Genomic DNA, 14813 nt, shown 5'->3' with positions numbered 1-14813 from the left:
CAAAAATTGGAGTGCACCTCAGTCCCAGGACATCATTACAGCAGTTCCTCAAGGTAGTGTTCTAGGCCCAACCATCTTCAACTGCTTCATCAATGAACTTCCTTCCATCATAAGGTCAGAAGTAGGGATGTTCACTGATAATTGCACAATGTGCAATACCATTTACAACTCCTCAGATACTGAAGGTACTGCCCATGTGCAGTGCGAATTGGACAACATTCAGGCTTGGGCTGTTAAATGGCAAGTAATATTTGTGCCAGGCACTGACCATCTCCAACAAGAGAGAATCTAACCATCTGCTCTTGACATTCAATGGCATTACCATTGCTGAATCCCCTACTTTCAACATCCCGTGGGTTACCACTAACCAGAAACTTAACTGGACCAGCCACATAAATACTGTGGCTACAAGAGCAGGTCAGAGGCTGGGAATTCTGCAACGAGTAACTCACTTGACTTCCCAAAGCCTGTCCACTATCCACAAGGCACAAGTCAGTAGTGTGCTGGAATACTGTCCACTTGCCTGGATGAGTGCAGGTCCAACAACACTCAAGAAGTTCAATACCATCCAGCACAAAACAGCTTGATTGGCACACCGTCCACCAACTTAAAACATTTGCTCCCTCCACCATCAATGCAGAGTGGCAGCAGACAAGGTGCACTGCAGCAATTCAGCAAGGCTCCTTCGACAGTACCTTCCAAACCTGTGACCTCTATAACCTCGAAGGGCAGCTGACGTGTGGGAACACCAGCACCTGCAAGTTCCCTTCCAAGCCACGCACCATTCTGACTTGGAACTATATTTAATGCCAATATCAGCACTTTATTAGGTAATTAATCATCAGTTCAAGTGATGTTTAATTTAGGCACCAGCATTCTTAATTCGGTTGTGCTTGTGTAACTAATTGGAGTGAGAAACAGGATCTTATGGGAAGACAGTTTTCCTCTATCTTGCAAAGCTACAATGTACAAGTGTTCTGTTGAAGGAAATGGTAGCTAAATTGTATCAGGCTCAAGATAGCAGAGATAACTCTTGCCATTTTCATCAGGGTAACTAAAGCTGATCCAACCAGTGTTTAGAACAGACCTAGGGAAGAAGAGCTCTACTGCAACACATCTGTTCTCCAGGTCAGGTAATTCATTCTTTGTAAAGTACTACAAATAAAAAAAATGAAGTGAATTTGAGAGCATGTCTGTTCATTTCTGGTGTTCAGTCACCGAATTACTAGTTCCTGTTGGTAGTCAACATGCCTGATTATGGTACCTAGAGACCATCACTTGTTATGGCCCCTCAATGAGATCTGGGACCTACTCAACCAGTGGAATAATGAATGTGACTCAGTTCGGCTTGTGAAATAGCTGTCTCAGCAAGGCAGGCAAACCAGTAGGTTGTAACCCTGTCTCTCACAACATTAGTGTTGTCTGCGACACCTTGGTCCATTCCTCAATCACCCCCAACACCTCGTCCCCTTCCCATGCATTGCAGCAGATGTTATACCTGCACTTTTACCTCTCCTTACCATCCAAGGGCCCCAAACTCTCCTTCCAGGTGCAGCATTGATTTACTTGTATTTTCAATTTAGTATACCGTATTCGCTGCTCACAATGTGGTCTCTACATTTTTACAACCAAGGCGGGAGGAGTGCACTGTTAATTCAGTCCCACTTCTCCACAGGTCATAACATATTCTTTGACTGTTTCAACAAGCGGAAAACTTTAATCGGATACTACTATTTTTCTCCCAGAATAGAACACCATACCGGGTTTCTTTACTGAACAACAAAATTAACAGTTTATTATAAAACTAGTCTTAACTAGTAATGAAGTAAAACAATAGAACATAGATCAAATTTTTAAATATCAAACATTAATTTTTAAAAATTCCTATTTTCTACCTTAACCAATTTTTTAAAGTCCTTTTTAAACCTCAGTCCCTTCACTAGCACTCACATGCACACATATTTTCCTACACCTAAATTGGCTAACTGCAAAAAGTAAAAAAAAAGGATTTTTATATCAAAGCTCGCTGACAGAGAAGAAAAAAACACAAATAGATCACTTGCTAATTTCTTGAAGTAAACAGCAGATGAGATATGTTGTTCAAAACCGGTATTCAGTCCAACCTTCTGAGTATCTAGACAGGTCTTTAAAAAAACAGTTCTTTTATATGCGGCGTTGAAAAGCAATTTAGCAGGACTTATTGAAATGCAGGAACAATACAAAATCACACACTGAAATTCACTGTGTCTAGTTTAGTTTAGTGATACAGCACTGAAACAGGCCCTTCGGCCCACCAAGTCTGTGCCGACCATCAACCACCCATTTATACTAATCCCATATTCCTACCACATCCCCACCTGTCCCTATATTTTCCCTACCACCTACCTATACTAGGGGCAATTTCTAATGGCCAATTTGCAATCTATCAACCTGCAAGTCTTTGGCATGTGGGAGGAAACCCATGCAGACACAGGGAGAACTTCCAAACTCCACACAGGCAGTACCCGGAATTGAACCCGGGTCGCTGGAGCTGTGAGGCTGCAGTGCTAACCACTGCGCCACTGTGCCGCCCTTTTAGGGAATTGAAAGAAAATGAGATGGGTTATAATCTTCTGTTCTTTTTCTGCCCTTCTTTGGCACTTTAGCAGTACTTAACTTTTATTTCCTTCCAGATTGGGGGCACGCACATCTCACTCTGACTACTAGCTGAACAGCTTGGCAGTTTTCCACCCAGATGTTCTGTGCTTGCTACTACTTGTCCAATCAAAGAGTGATTGTCAGTTTTCTGCTTCTGTTGCCATGGTTTCTGCCTTAAGCTTAGCCCGAACCAGGTGACAAACCGTAACACTGTTGCTAAACAGCCCTCACTGTCTCCTTGATCAAGTGTTTATTTAGCTTACTAAAAATCCCTTTTGAAAAAAGTTATTTTTGTAACAGAAGTGTCACTTTCATTACAACATTGGGAGACCAAAAACAAATTGCCTGACCACTTTGTGGAACACCTCTACTCAGTCCGCAAGCGTGACCCCGAGCTTCCGGTTGTTCTGGTTGCATACTTTGGTTCTGTCTTCACAAAGGAGGACACAAATACCAGAAATGTTGGGGAACACAGGGTTTAGTGAGAAAGAGGAACTGAAGGAAATCAGTATTAGTAGAGAAATGGTGTTGGGGAAATTGATGGGATTGAAGGCTGATAAATCCTCAGGGCCTGATAATCTACATTCCAGAGTACTTAAGGAAGTGGCCCTAGAAATAGTGGATGCATTGGTGGTCATCTTCCCAGATTCTATAGACTCTGGAACAGTTCCTACAGATTAGAGGGTAGCTAATATAACCCCACTATTTAAGAAGGGAGGTAGAGAGAAAATAGGGAATTATAGACCTGTCAGCCTGACGTCGGTAGTGGGGAAAATTCTAGAGTCCATTATCAAAGATTTTATAGCAGAGCACTTGGAAAACCGTGGTAGAATCGGACAGAGTCAGCGTGGATTTACGAAAGGGAAATCATGCTTGACAAATCTTCTAGAATTCTTTGACGATGTAACTCGTAGAGTTGATGAGGGCCATTTTCAGTGTTTTTTTATCATGTGCCAGTTTTAAACTTGTTTTTCATGTTTTTGCTTTTGGACAGAGTTGTTCATTATTCTGCCATTAACACTCTCTCTGGACAAATGCTTTGTCCTCTACTACTAATAGAACACCCTTTGTCTTTTGTTCCATGACATCTTTGTCATTTAATCTGTCCTGCCCTCTCACCATCCTTGCCTTTTGTTGTTCTTCCCCTCTCCCCCCTTTCACTTGCTCAAAGCCTATTACATTTCTAACCTTCGCCAGTTCTGATGAAAGGTCACAGACCCGAAACGTTAACTCTGTTTCTCTCTCCACAGCTGCTGCCAAACCTGCTGTGTATTTCCAGCATTTTGCTTTTGTTTCAGTGTTGATGCAACTTGGATATTTGGCCAACCTCTACCCTGGTCCAAATCTATTTCTCAGAATTCCTAGATCTATCTGGTCCAAGCTAATTTTGCTGGTTTACAAATTTCATTAGCATCTAGGAAGTAAGTGGCACAAAGTCCCTGCTTCTACAGAGTACTTAACTCAGGGAATTTGTTGAGTGAGGGAAGAGGTGTTGTTCTGGTATTTTACAAAACAAGGAGTGGTCAGAGAGGGAGCGGGAGACAGCGAAAGCTAAAGTTTAGAGGCATTAATTCGGTAAGCAGATAGGTGATTGGTGAGTTTTGAGGTATTTTTTCCTCTAGAGCAGTAGAACCATAAAAAAAGTACAGCACAGAAGGAGGCCATTCAGCCCATCGTGTCCGCGCCAGCCTAATAAACTAGCCTCCCAAACTAATCCCACCTTCCAGCACCTGGTCCATAGCCCTGCAGGTTACAGCACTTCAGGTACATGTCCAGGTACCTTTTAAAAGAATTGAGGGTTTCTGCCTCCACCACCATTCCTGGTAGCAAATTCCAGACACCCACCACCCTCTGCGTGAATAAGGTTTTCCTCATGTCCCCTCTAATCCTTCTACCAATTTCCTTAAATCTGTATCCCCTGGTAACTGACCTCCCTGCCAGGGGAAACAGGTCCTTCCTGTCCACTCTATCTAGGCCCCTCATAATTTTGTACACCTCAATTAAGTCACTCCTCAGCCTCCTCTGTTCGAAGGAGAACAACCCTAGACTATCCAATCTTTCCTCATAGCTGCAATTTTTAAGCCCTGGCAACATTCTTGTAAATCTCCTCTGCAATCTCTCCAGAGCAATTATGTCCTTCCTGTAATGTGGTGACCAGAACTGCATGCAGTACTCCAGCTGTGGCCTAACCAGAGTTTTATATAATTCCAGCATCACATCCCTGCTTTTGTATTCTATACCTCGGCCAATAAGGGAAAGCATTCCAGATGTCTTCACCACTCTATCCACCTGTCCTGCCACTTTCAGGGACCAGTGGACATGCACTCAAAGGTCTCTCACTTCTACCTCTCTCAATATCCTCTCGTTTATTGTGTATTCACTCGCTTTCTTTGCCCTCCCCAAATGCAATACCTCACACTTCTCTGGATCGAATTCCATTTGCCACTTTTCCACCCACTCAACCAAAACATTGATATTATTCTGGAGTCCACGGCTTTCCTCCTCACTATTAACTACACAGCCAATTTTTGTGTCATCTGCAAATTTCCCAATCATGCCTCCCACATTTAAGTCCAAATCATTAATATATACCACAAACAGCAAGGGACCCAACACCGATCCCTGTGGAACGCCACTGGAAACAGCTTTCCATTTGCAAAAACATCCGTTGACCACTACCCTTTGCTTCCTGTCCCTGAGCCAATTCTGGATCCAACCTGCCACCTCCCCTGTATCCCATGGGCTTTCATTTTACTGACCAGTCTGCCATGTTGGACCTTGTCAAATGCCTTACTAAAATCCATATAAACCCCATCCACTGCACTATCCTCATCAATCCTCCTTGTTACTTCCTCAAAAAACTCAACTAAGTTAGTAAGACATGACCTTCCCCTAACAAATCCATGCTGACTATCCCTTGATTAAACCGTGCCTTTCTAAGTGACAGTTTATCCTATCCCTCAGAATAGATTCTAACAATTTACCCACCACCGAGATCAGACTGACTGGCCTATAATTATTTGGCTTATTGCTCCCACCCTTTTTAAACAATGGTACAACCTTTGCAGACCTCCAATCATCTGGTACCTTGCCTGTATCTAGTGTGGATTTGAAGATGATCCTCAGCGCATACCCTATTTCCTCCCTGGCTTCCCTCAACAACCTGGATAATTTCCACCTGTTCCTAGTGATTTATCCACTTTCAGGGATGTCAGATCCTCAAGTACTTCCTCACTCATTATGCTTATCGTATCCAATATTTCACACTCCTTTTTAACTACAATGTCTGCATCAACCCTCTTCTTTGTGAAGACAGAGACAAAAACTCAATAAGAACCCTGCCCACATCTTCTGCATCCACGCACAAGTTCCCCTGTACATCCCTGATAGGCCCTACCCTTTCCTTAGTTATCCTCTTGCCCTTAATATACAGATAAAACATCTTTGGGTTTTCCTTGATTTTACCTGCCAATAACTTTTCATGTCCTTTCTTTGCTTTTCTAATTTCCTTTTTTTACTTCACCCCTGCACTTTCTATACTCCTCTAGGCTTAGTATTACGGTATTTGTGATCGTCATAAGCTTTCTTTCTTTGCTTTAACTTACCCTGTAAGCTTTTAGATAGCCAGGGGACTCTAGATTTAGTAGTACCACCCTTAATCTTCGAGGGGACATGCCTATATTGTACCCATAGTATCTCGCTCTTGAATGCCTCTCACTAGTTTGCCACTGATTTTCCTTCAAGTAGCTGTAGCCAATCCATTTTCACCAGGTCGCCTCTCAGTTTTGTAAAATTTGCCTTCCCCCAATTTAGAACCTTTGCTCTTGTTTTATCTTTGTCCCTTTCTATGATTATGCTAAAACTAACTGTATTATGGTCACTATTTCCAAAACGGTCACCCACTGTTACTTCATCCACTTTCCCAGCTTCATTACCGAAAACTAAATCCAGAATTGCACCCCCTCACGTTGGGCTTGTTACTTGCTGGCTAAAAAAGTTCTCTTGAACGCAATTCAAGAATTTTGTCCCCTCTGTGCCCTTCACACTGTTTGTATCCCAGTTGAAATCCCCAACTATTATTGTTATTATTATTATTGTCCTAAAGTTTTTGCATTCAGAAATCTGCCCATATATTTGTTCTTCTATCTCCTTCTCACTAATTGGGGGTCTATAATACACTCCTAGTAGTGTGGCTGCCCTCTTTTTATTTCTGAGCTCCATGCATATGGCCTTGTTTGATGATTCATTTAGCATATCATCCCTCCTCAAAGTTGTTATTGATTCCTTAACTAATAATGCTACACCCCCTCCTTTTTTTTTAATCTCCCTCTCTATCACACCTGAAAACTCTATATCCAGGGATGTTGAGCTGCCATTCTCGCCCCTCGTTAAGCCAAGTTTCTGTTATAACAACTTTTTTTTTTACAAGTAAATCAATTCTAATTTTTATTTACGAAGCCAGGGGAGAGTGCGAACGCAGTCCCCCACTACCATAAATTTTGCAGTTGAGTATCCCGCATTTGGGGACATCGCAGACTTCGACATACCCGAAGTGCAATGGGATAGTCTCAACCTGGGAGCAAATTTTTTTTATTTCCAAAATATACTTTAATCATAAAAAACTGTAAAAAATACATTACAAAACAGTTCCAAAAAGCACAAAGTCAAATAATACAAAGAGTGCAAAAGAGATCAGTTTCCTTCAATACAGGCGTGAGTTGCCTCACAACCCCTCCATTTCATTTTACATGCTATGTACATTTTACAGCAAAACAAATATTTTCTGGATACAGTTGAGGGGTTTTCCATGGGTCCAGCCCCTCAGTTCACCTTGGTGGGGGACACCGATATTGTGTTGCCATGTGTCTATTTGTGCTTTCAACTCATCAGCTTTATTTACGATACTCCTTTCATTTAATAAATACCTTTAACATAACACTGGCTGCCAAATTCCTGTGCTGCACACTTTTTAACCTTTGCTTCATCTCTCTTTCAGAGTCACTCACTAATATTTTGAACTTTTTTTTTGTTTAACCTAGCACCAGGAAACTGAAGTACTGTATCAAATTTATAACTTAACTAGTTAAACGACTTAATATTCAACAGTTATTTGTAGTTATCAAGACTTTAAATAAATAAGGCTAGCCTAAGATTTGGCAGAGCAGATTGTGTGTCTGGTTGAAGAATGAGGGAGTATGTGGATAGCGAGACTGTCCTGAGCAAACATTTCTGTAGATGTCTCTGTCTTGAATCTCTCTGGTTCAGAGTATTTGAGCAGGACTGCGAGTTGAAGACTCCAATACTTAAGGGAGGGGGAGGAATTTCGGTACAGTTGTATCCAGAATAGTCACACTCTAGAGGAAAAGGGAGGGTTTTACTGTTGAGAGCCAGATAGTGGGGATTTAGGAGAGGTTGAGAAGGAGACCTCGCAGACTCTGGTCTTTTGCAACAGGTATGATGTACTTGATACCTGTGAGGACAGCCACAATGCAGATCAAGGCATCAGGGCTCAGAAGGCTGTCTGGGATGGGGAAGCAGAATAGAAATGTGGTAATAGGGGACTCTAATTGGGGGATGAATAGATTATGTCCTCTGCATCCAAGAACGAAAATCCTAAAAGGTGTGTTGGCTACCTGCTGCCAGGGTAAGGGATATCTCACGGCACTTGGAGAAGAACTTGTAAAGGGAGTCGGTAAATCCAGTTGGCATGGTCCATGTTGGAACAAATGACATATCTAGGGACGGGGCAGAGAAGTCTCACTGAAAGAGTATCAGGAGTTAGGCTCTAAATTAAAAATCAGGACCTCAATCAGGGTGTTAATCTTTGGATTATTGCCTGAGCCACATGCAAGTTGACATAGCAGACAAATCAGGAGAATTAACACATGACCGAAGGGCTGGTGTGAGAAAGGGGTTCCTTTTCATGGGATAGTGGCACCAGTTCTGGGATAGGCAGGAGCTCTGCAGATGGGACAGGCTCCATCTGAATCAGGATAGGACCCATGTCCTAGCAGAAAGCTCAACTAAGGAGGTGGCAAAGGCTTTAAACTAGGGCGGCACAGTGGCGCAGTGGTTAGCACCGCAGCCTCACAGCTCCAGGGACCCGGGTTCAATTCCGGGTACTGCCTGTGTGGAGTTTGCAAGTTCTCCCTGTGTTTGCGTGGGTTTCCTCCGGGTGCTCCGGTTTCCGGGTGCGCCGGTTTCCTCCCACATGCCATAGACTTGCAGGTTGATAGGTTAATTGGCCATTATAAAATTGCCCCTAGTATAGGTAGGTGGTAGGGAAATATAGGGACAGGTGGGGATGTGGTAGGAATATGGAATTAGTGTAGGATTAGTATAAATGGGTGGTTGATGGTCGGCACAGACTCGGTGGGCCGAAGGGCCTGGGTCAGTGCTGTATCTCTAAACTAAACTAAACTAGTAAGATTGGGGGGGTGGTGGGGAATCTACAAGAAACATAAGCAGCCTAAATGTAAAAGGAGGGCATAGGAAAGAATAGAGGAGGACATTGATGGCTAGAGAATGGAGTTATAGGAGTTTAAAAAGACAGTTAAACAAAGTGAGAGGAAACCCTAATAAAATTGAGTTCAAATGTCTGTACAGCAATGTCTGTAATAAAACGAGGCAATCATGTTGGGAGGAACCAGAGATAGTAGAGATTACATGCCCACAGAAAATAAAAACAGGACTTGGAATTGAACATTGCAAGGTATAACATTTAGAAAAGCTGAGGGGAAGTGGAAGGTCGAGTAGCTGTACTTAGGGACAACAATGGCAATAAAAAGGGACACAGCTATCAAGATAAAAATTACATGGATAGGGATAAAAGATAATGGATGGAGTGTACAGAATACTTAGTAGTGGGAGGTGGAAGAACTATGTCGACAAATTAGGGAATTAGTAAAAAAAAGCATCATCCTGGGGATTTGAACTACCCTGATATTAAATTGGACAGAAGTAGGTAAAGGGGATAAGGGAATGGAGTTCCTACAATGTGTACCTAATGTCTTTCCAACCCAGTATTTAAGAAGCCCAACAAGGGAAGATTTGCTGTGGGAATGAAGATGACAAGTAAAAGTAGGGGCACATCTAGGCAATAGTGACCATAATATAAATATGCTTTATGATAACAGGGAAGGACAGAAGTATGATGAAAACCAGGTTAATAGATTGGAGAAAAGCTGATTGAGGGGCTGAAAATAAAACTTGGGAAAATAGAATGGGCAACAACATTGGTGAATAACAATGGGAAATAATTAAGAGTGTTCAGCGTGCAGGAAAATAAATTCCGCTAAAAAGATAAAACACTAATGAGACTCCATGGATGAATAATAAAGGGAACAATTGTTAGGAAAAAGAGGCATACATTAAGTACAAAGTCAGCAGAACAGTGTATAGTGAGAATACAAAGATTAGGAGAGAAATCAAAGAAGAACTATAAAATTAAATCAAGGAACATAATATAGTAAAATATTTTACAAGCACATCAATAAAAAGGAAGGCTGGGATGGGAATAGCACTTTTTTTCTTTCTTGGGATGCAGGCATCATTGCAAGGCCAGCATTTGTTGCATGATACGTGTGTTGTGTGTACTATCTACAAGATGCACTGCAGCAATCCACCAAGGCTCCTTCGACAGCATCTTCCAAACCTGCCACCTCTACCACCTAGAAGGACAAGTGCAGCAGGGAACACCACCTGCAAGTTCCCCTCCAAGCCACACACCATCCTGACTTGGAACCATATAGCCGTTCCTTCACTGTTGCTGGATCAAAATCTCGGAACTCCCTTCCTAACAGCATTGTGGGCGTACTCGCACCAGATGGAGTGCAGTGGTTGAAGGTGGCTCACCATAACCTTCGCAAGCGCAATTGGAGATGGGAAACAAATGCTGGCCTTGCCAGCGACACCCACATCCCATGAAAGAATTTAAAAAAAAACACAGGTAATGATTGAGATAACAGAAATATTACATTTTTCTGTAGTATTTACCAGGGAGATGAGCAGGGAAACATGACATTGAATGATGCGATGAGTAATGAGAAGTGCAATTAAAAGGGGATATATTGAATAACTAATCAAACTCAGAATAAAGCCCCTGGTCTGGATGGATTGCATCCACCCATTTTAAAAGGATGTAGGGAAGAGATAGCAGAAGCATTACTACACATTTAGTTTTTCAGAAAAAGGTGTAGTGCTAGAAAACTGGTAGATGAAGGGAAATAGAACCTGCCCAGGGAACTAAAGGACAGTCAGCTTAACATGGGTGTTAAGAAAAACAATGGAATCCCTACAAAAGGAGAACAGAACTTCTAGAAAAAAAGTGAAAAGTCAGCATGGATTTCAAAAGGAAAACTCTCACATAGCTAACCTGATTGTCTACTTTCTGTTACCTCCCAAAAATTCAATGATAATGCAGTAAATGTAATTTATCTGGATTTACAATAGGCCTTCAATAAGATGCCCCATAATAGACTTATAAGGTCAGAGAATGTAGAGTCAGGACACAAGTGGCAGAATGAATGTCTAGCTGGCTTCAAGACAAAAAGCAGAGTGAGAGTAAAGGGCAGTTATTCAGGGTGGCAGAAGGTGGGAAGTGGTGCTCCACAAGGATCAGTGCTGGAACCACTGGTGTTCAAAATTTATGATAATGATTTGGAATCAAAAGCAGGCTCTAAATTTGCAGATGGTGCAAATTTGGGGGAGGAATAGTCAATACTGAGGACTTGAACAAATTATTAGGACATTAACAAACTTGAATGGGCAAAGAATGGGCAAATGGAGTTCAACATAAATGTAAAATAGTACATTTTGGTAGGAATAGGGAGATCACATTACTTGGAAAGTGTGAGTCTAGGTGGGGTAGAGAAGCAAAAAGATCTTGGGAGTACAAATACACCAAACACAAATTGCACCACAGGTTAGCAAGGTCATTAAAAAAGGCAAATCAAGCACTAGGGTTTACTGCTAGAGGGATAGAATTGAAAAGAACAGTACAGCACAGGAACAGGCCATTCGGCCCTCCAAGCCTGCGCCGATCTTGATGCCTGCCTAAACTAAAACCTTCTGCACTTGCGGGGACCGTATCCCTCTATTCCCATCCTATTCATGTATTTGTCAATATGCCTCTTAAACGTCTCTATGGTACCTGCTTCCACCACCTCCCCCGGCAACAAGTTCCAGGCACTCACCACCCTCTGTGTAAAGAACTTGCCTCGCACATCCCCTCTAAACTTTGCCCCTTGCACCTTAAACCTATGCGCCCCAGTAACTGACTCTTCCACCCTGGGAAAAAGCTTCTGACTATCCACTCTGTCCATGCCGCTTATAACTTTGTAAACCTCTATCATGTCGCCCCTCCACCTCCGTCGTTCCAGTGAAAACAATCCGAGTTTTTCCAACCTCTCCTCATATCTAGTGCCCTCCAGACCAGGCAACATCCTGGTAAACCTCTTCTGTACCCTCTCCAAAGCCTCCATGTCCTTCTGGTAGTGTGGCGACCAGAATTGCACACAATATTCTAAGTGTGGCTTAACTAAAGTTCTGTACATGACTTGCCTATTTTTATACTCTATGCCCCGACCGATGAAGGCAAGCATGCCGTATGCCTTCTTGACTACCTGCGTTGCCACTTTCAGTGACCTGTGGACCTGTACGCCCAGATCTCTCTGCCTGTCAATACTCCTAAGGGTTCGGCCATTTACTGTATACTTCCCACCTGCATTAGACCTTCCAAAATGCATTACCTTACATTTGTCCGAATTAAACTCCATCTGCCATTTCTCCGCCCAAGTCTCCAACCGATCTATATCCTGCTGTATCCTCTGACAATCCTCATCACTGTCCGCAACTCCACCAACCTTTGTGTCGTCCGTAAACTTACTAATCAGACCCGCTACATTTTCCTCCAAATCATTTATATATACTACAAACAGCAAAGGTCCCAGCACTGATCCCTGCGGAACACCATTAGTCACATCCCTCCATTCAGAAAAGCACCCTTCCACTGCTACCCTCTATCTTCTATGACCGAGCCAGTTCTGTATCCATCTTGCCAGCTCCCCTCTGATCCCATGTGACTTCACCTTTTGTATCAGTCTGCCATGAGGGACCTTGTCAAAGGCTATACTGAAGTCTATAGATAACATCCACTGCCCTTCCTTTATCAATCATCTTTGCCACTTCCTCAAAAAACTCAATCAAATTAGTGAGACACGACCTCCCCTTCACAAAACCATGCTGCCTCTCGCTAATAAGCCCATTTGTTTCCAAATGGGAGTAAATCCTGTCCCGAAGAATCCTCTCTAAGTTTCCTTACCACTGACATAAGGGTCTCCGGCCTATAATTTCCTGGATTATCCTTGCTACCCTTCTTAAACAAAGGAACAACATTGGCTATTCTCCAGTCCTCTGGGACCTCACCTGTAGCCAATGAGGATGCAAAGAATTCTGCAAGGCCCCAGCAATTTCTTCCCTTGCCTCCCTCAGTATTCTGGGGTAGATCCCATCAGGCCCTGGGGACTTATCTATCTTAATGCTTTGCAAGAAACCCAACACCGCTTCCTTTTTGATAATGAGATGACTGAGACTATCTACACTCCCTTCCCTAGGTTCATCATCCACCAAGTCCTTCTCCTTGGTGAATACTGATGCAAAGTACTCATTTAGCACCTTGCCCATTTCCTCTGGCTCCACACATAGATTCCCTTCTCTGTCCTTGAGTGGGCCAACCCTTTCTCTGGTTACCCTCTTGCTCTTTATATACGTATAAAAAACCTTGGGATTTTCCTTAATCCTGTTTGCCAATTACTTCTCATAACCCCTTTTAGCCCTCCTGACTCCTTGCTTAAGTTCCTTCCTCCTTTTGGGCCTCCTTATCTCGAGAGACAATGGATACGCGCCTGGAGGTGGTCAGTGGTTTGTGAAGCAGCGCCTGGAGTGGCTATAAAGGCCAATTCTGGAGTGACAGGCTCTTCCACAGGTGCTGCAGAGAAATTTGTTTGTTGGGGCTGTTGCACAGTAGGCTCTCCCCTTGCGCCTCTGTCTTTTTTCCTGCCAACTACTAAGTCTCTTCGACTCGCCACAATTTAGCCCTGTCTTTATGGCTGCCCGCCAGCTCTGGCGAATGCTGGCAACTGACTCCCACGACTTGTGATCAATGTCACACGATTTCATGTCGCGTTTGCAGACGTCTTTATAACGGAGACATGGACGGCCGGTGGGTCTGATACCAGTGGCGAGCTCGCTGTACAATGTGTCTTTGGGGATCCTGCCATCTTCCATGCGGCTCACATGGCCAAGCCATCTCAAGCGCCGCTGACTCAGTAGTGTGTATAAGCTGGGGGTGTTGGCCGCTTCAAGGACTTCTGTGTTGGAGATATAGTCCTGCCACCTGATGCCAAGTATTCTCCGAAGGCAGCGAAGATGGAATGAATTGAGACGTCGCTCTTGGCTGGCATACGTTGTCCAGGCCTCGCTGCCGTAGAGCAAGGTACTGAGGACACAGGCCTGATACACTCGGACTTTTGTGTTCCGTGTCAGTGCGCCATTTTCCCACACTCTCTTGGCCAGTCTGGACATAGCAGTGGAAGCCTTACCCATGCGCTTGTTGATTTCTGCATCTAGAGACAGGTTACTGGTGATAGTTGAGCCTAGGTAGGTGAACTCTTGAACCACTTCCAGAGCGTGGTCGCCAATATTGATGGATGGAGCATTTCTGACATCCTGCCCCATGATGTTCGTTTTCTTGAGGCTGATGGTTAGGCCAAATTCATTGCAGGCAGACGCAAACCTGTCGATGAGACTCTGCAGGCATTCTTCAGTGTGAGATGTTAAAGCAGCATCGTCAGCAAAGAGGAGTTCTCTGATGAGGACTTTCCGTACTTTGGACTTCGCTCTTAGACGGGCAAGGTTGAACAACCTGCCCCCTGATCTTGTGTGGAGGAAAATTCCTTCTTCAGAGGATTTGAACGCATGTGAAAGCAGCAGGGAGAAGAAAATCCCAAAAAGTGTGGGTGCGAGAACACAGCCCTGTTTTACACCACTCAGGATAGGAAAGGGCTCTGATGAGGAGCCACCATGTTGAATTGTGCCTTTCATATTGTCATGGAATGAGGTGATGATACTTAGTAGCTTTGGTGGACATCCGATCTTTTCTAGTAGTCTGAAGAGAC

General features: G+C 43.4%; 1 pseudogene; it reads right to left on the bottom strand.

Moving 5' to 3' along the window:
* Positions 1-7096: 7096 nt before the first annotated feature.
* Positions 7097-7242, bottom strand: LOC137379919 (U1 spliceosomal RNA; annotated as a pseudogene).
* Positions 7243-14813: the final 7571 nt, after the last annotated feature.

Source organism: Heterodontus francisci, chromosome 18, assembly GCF_036365525.1.
Source record: "Heterodontus francisci isolate sHetFra1 chromosome 18, sHetFra1.hap1, whole genome shotgun sequence".
Classification (NCBI taxonomy): domain Eukaryota; kingdom Metazoa; phylum Chordata; class Chondrichthyes; order Heterodontiformes; family Heterodontidae; genus Heterodontus; species Heterodontus francisci.
This window is presented reverse-complemented; position numbering and strand designations above follow the sequence as displayed.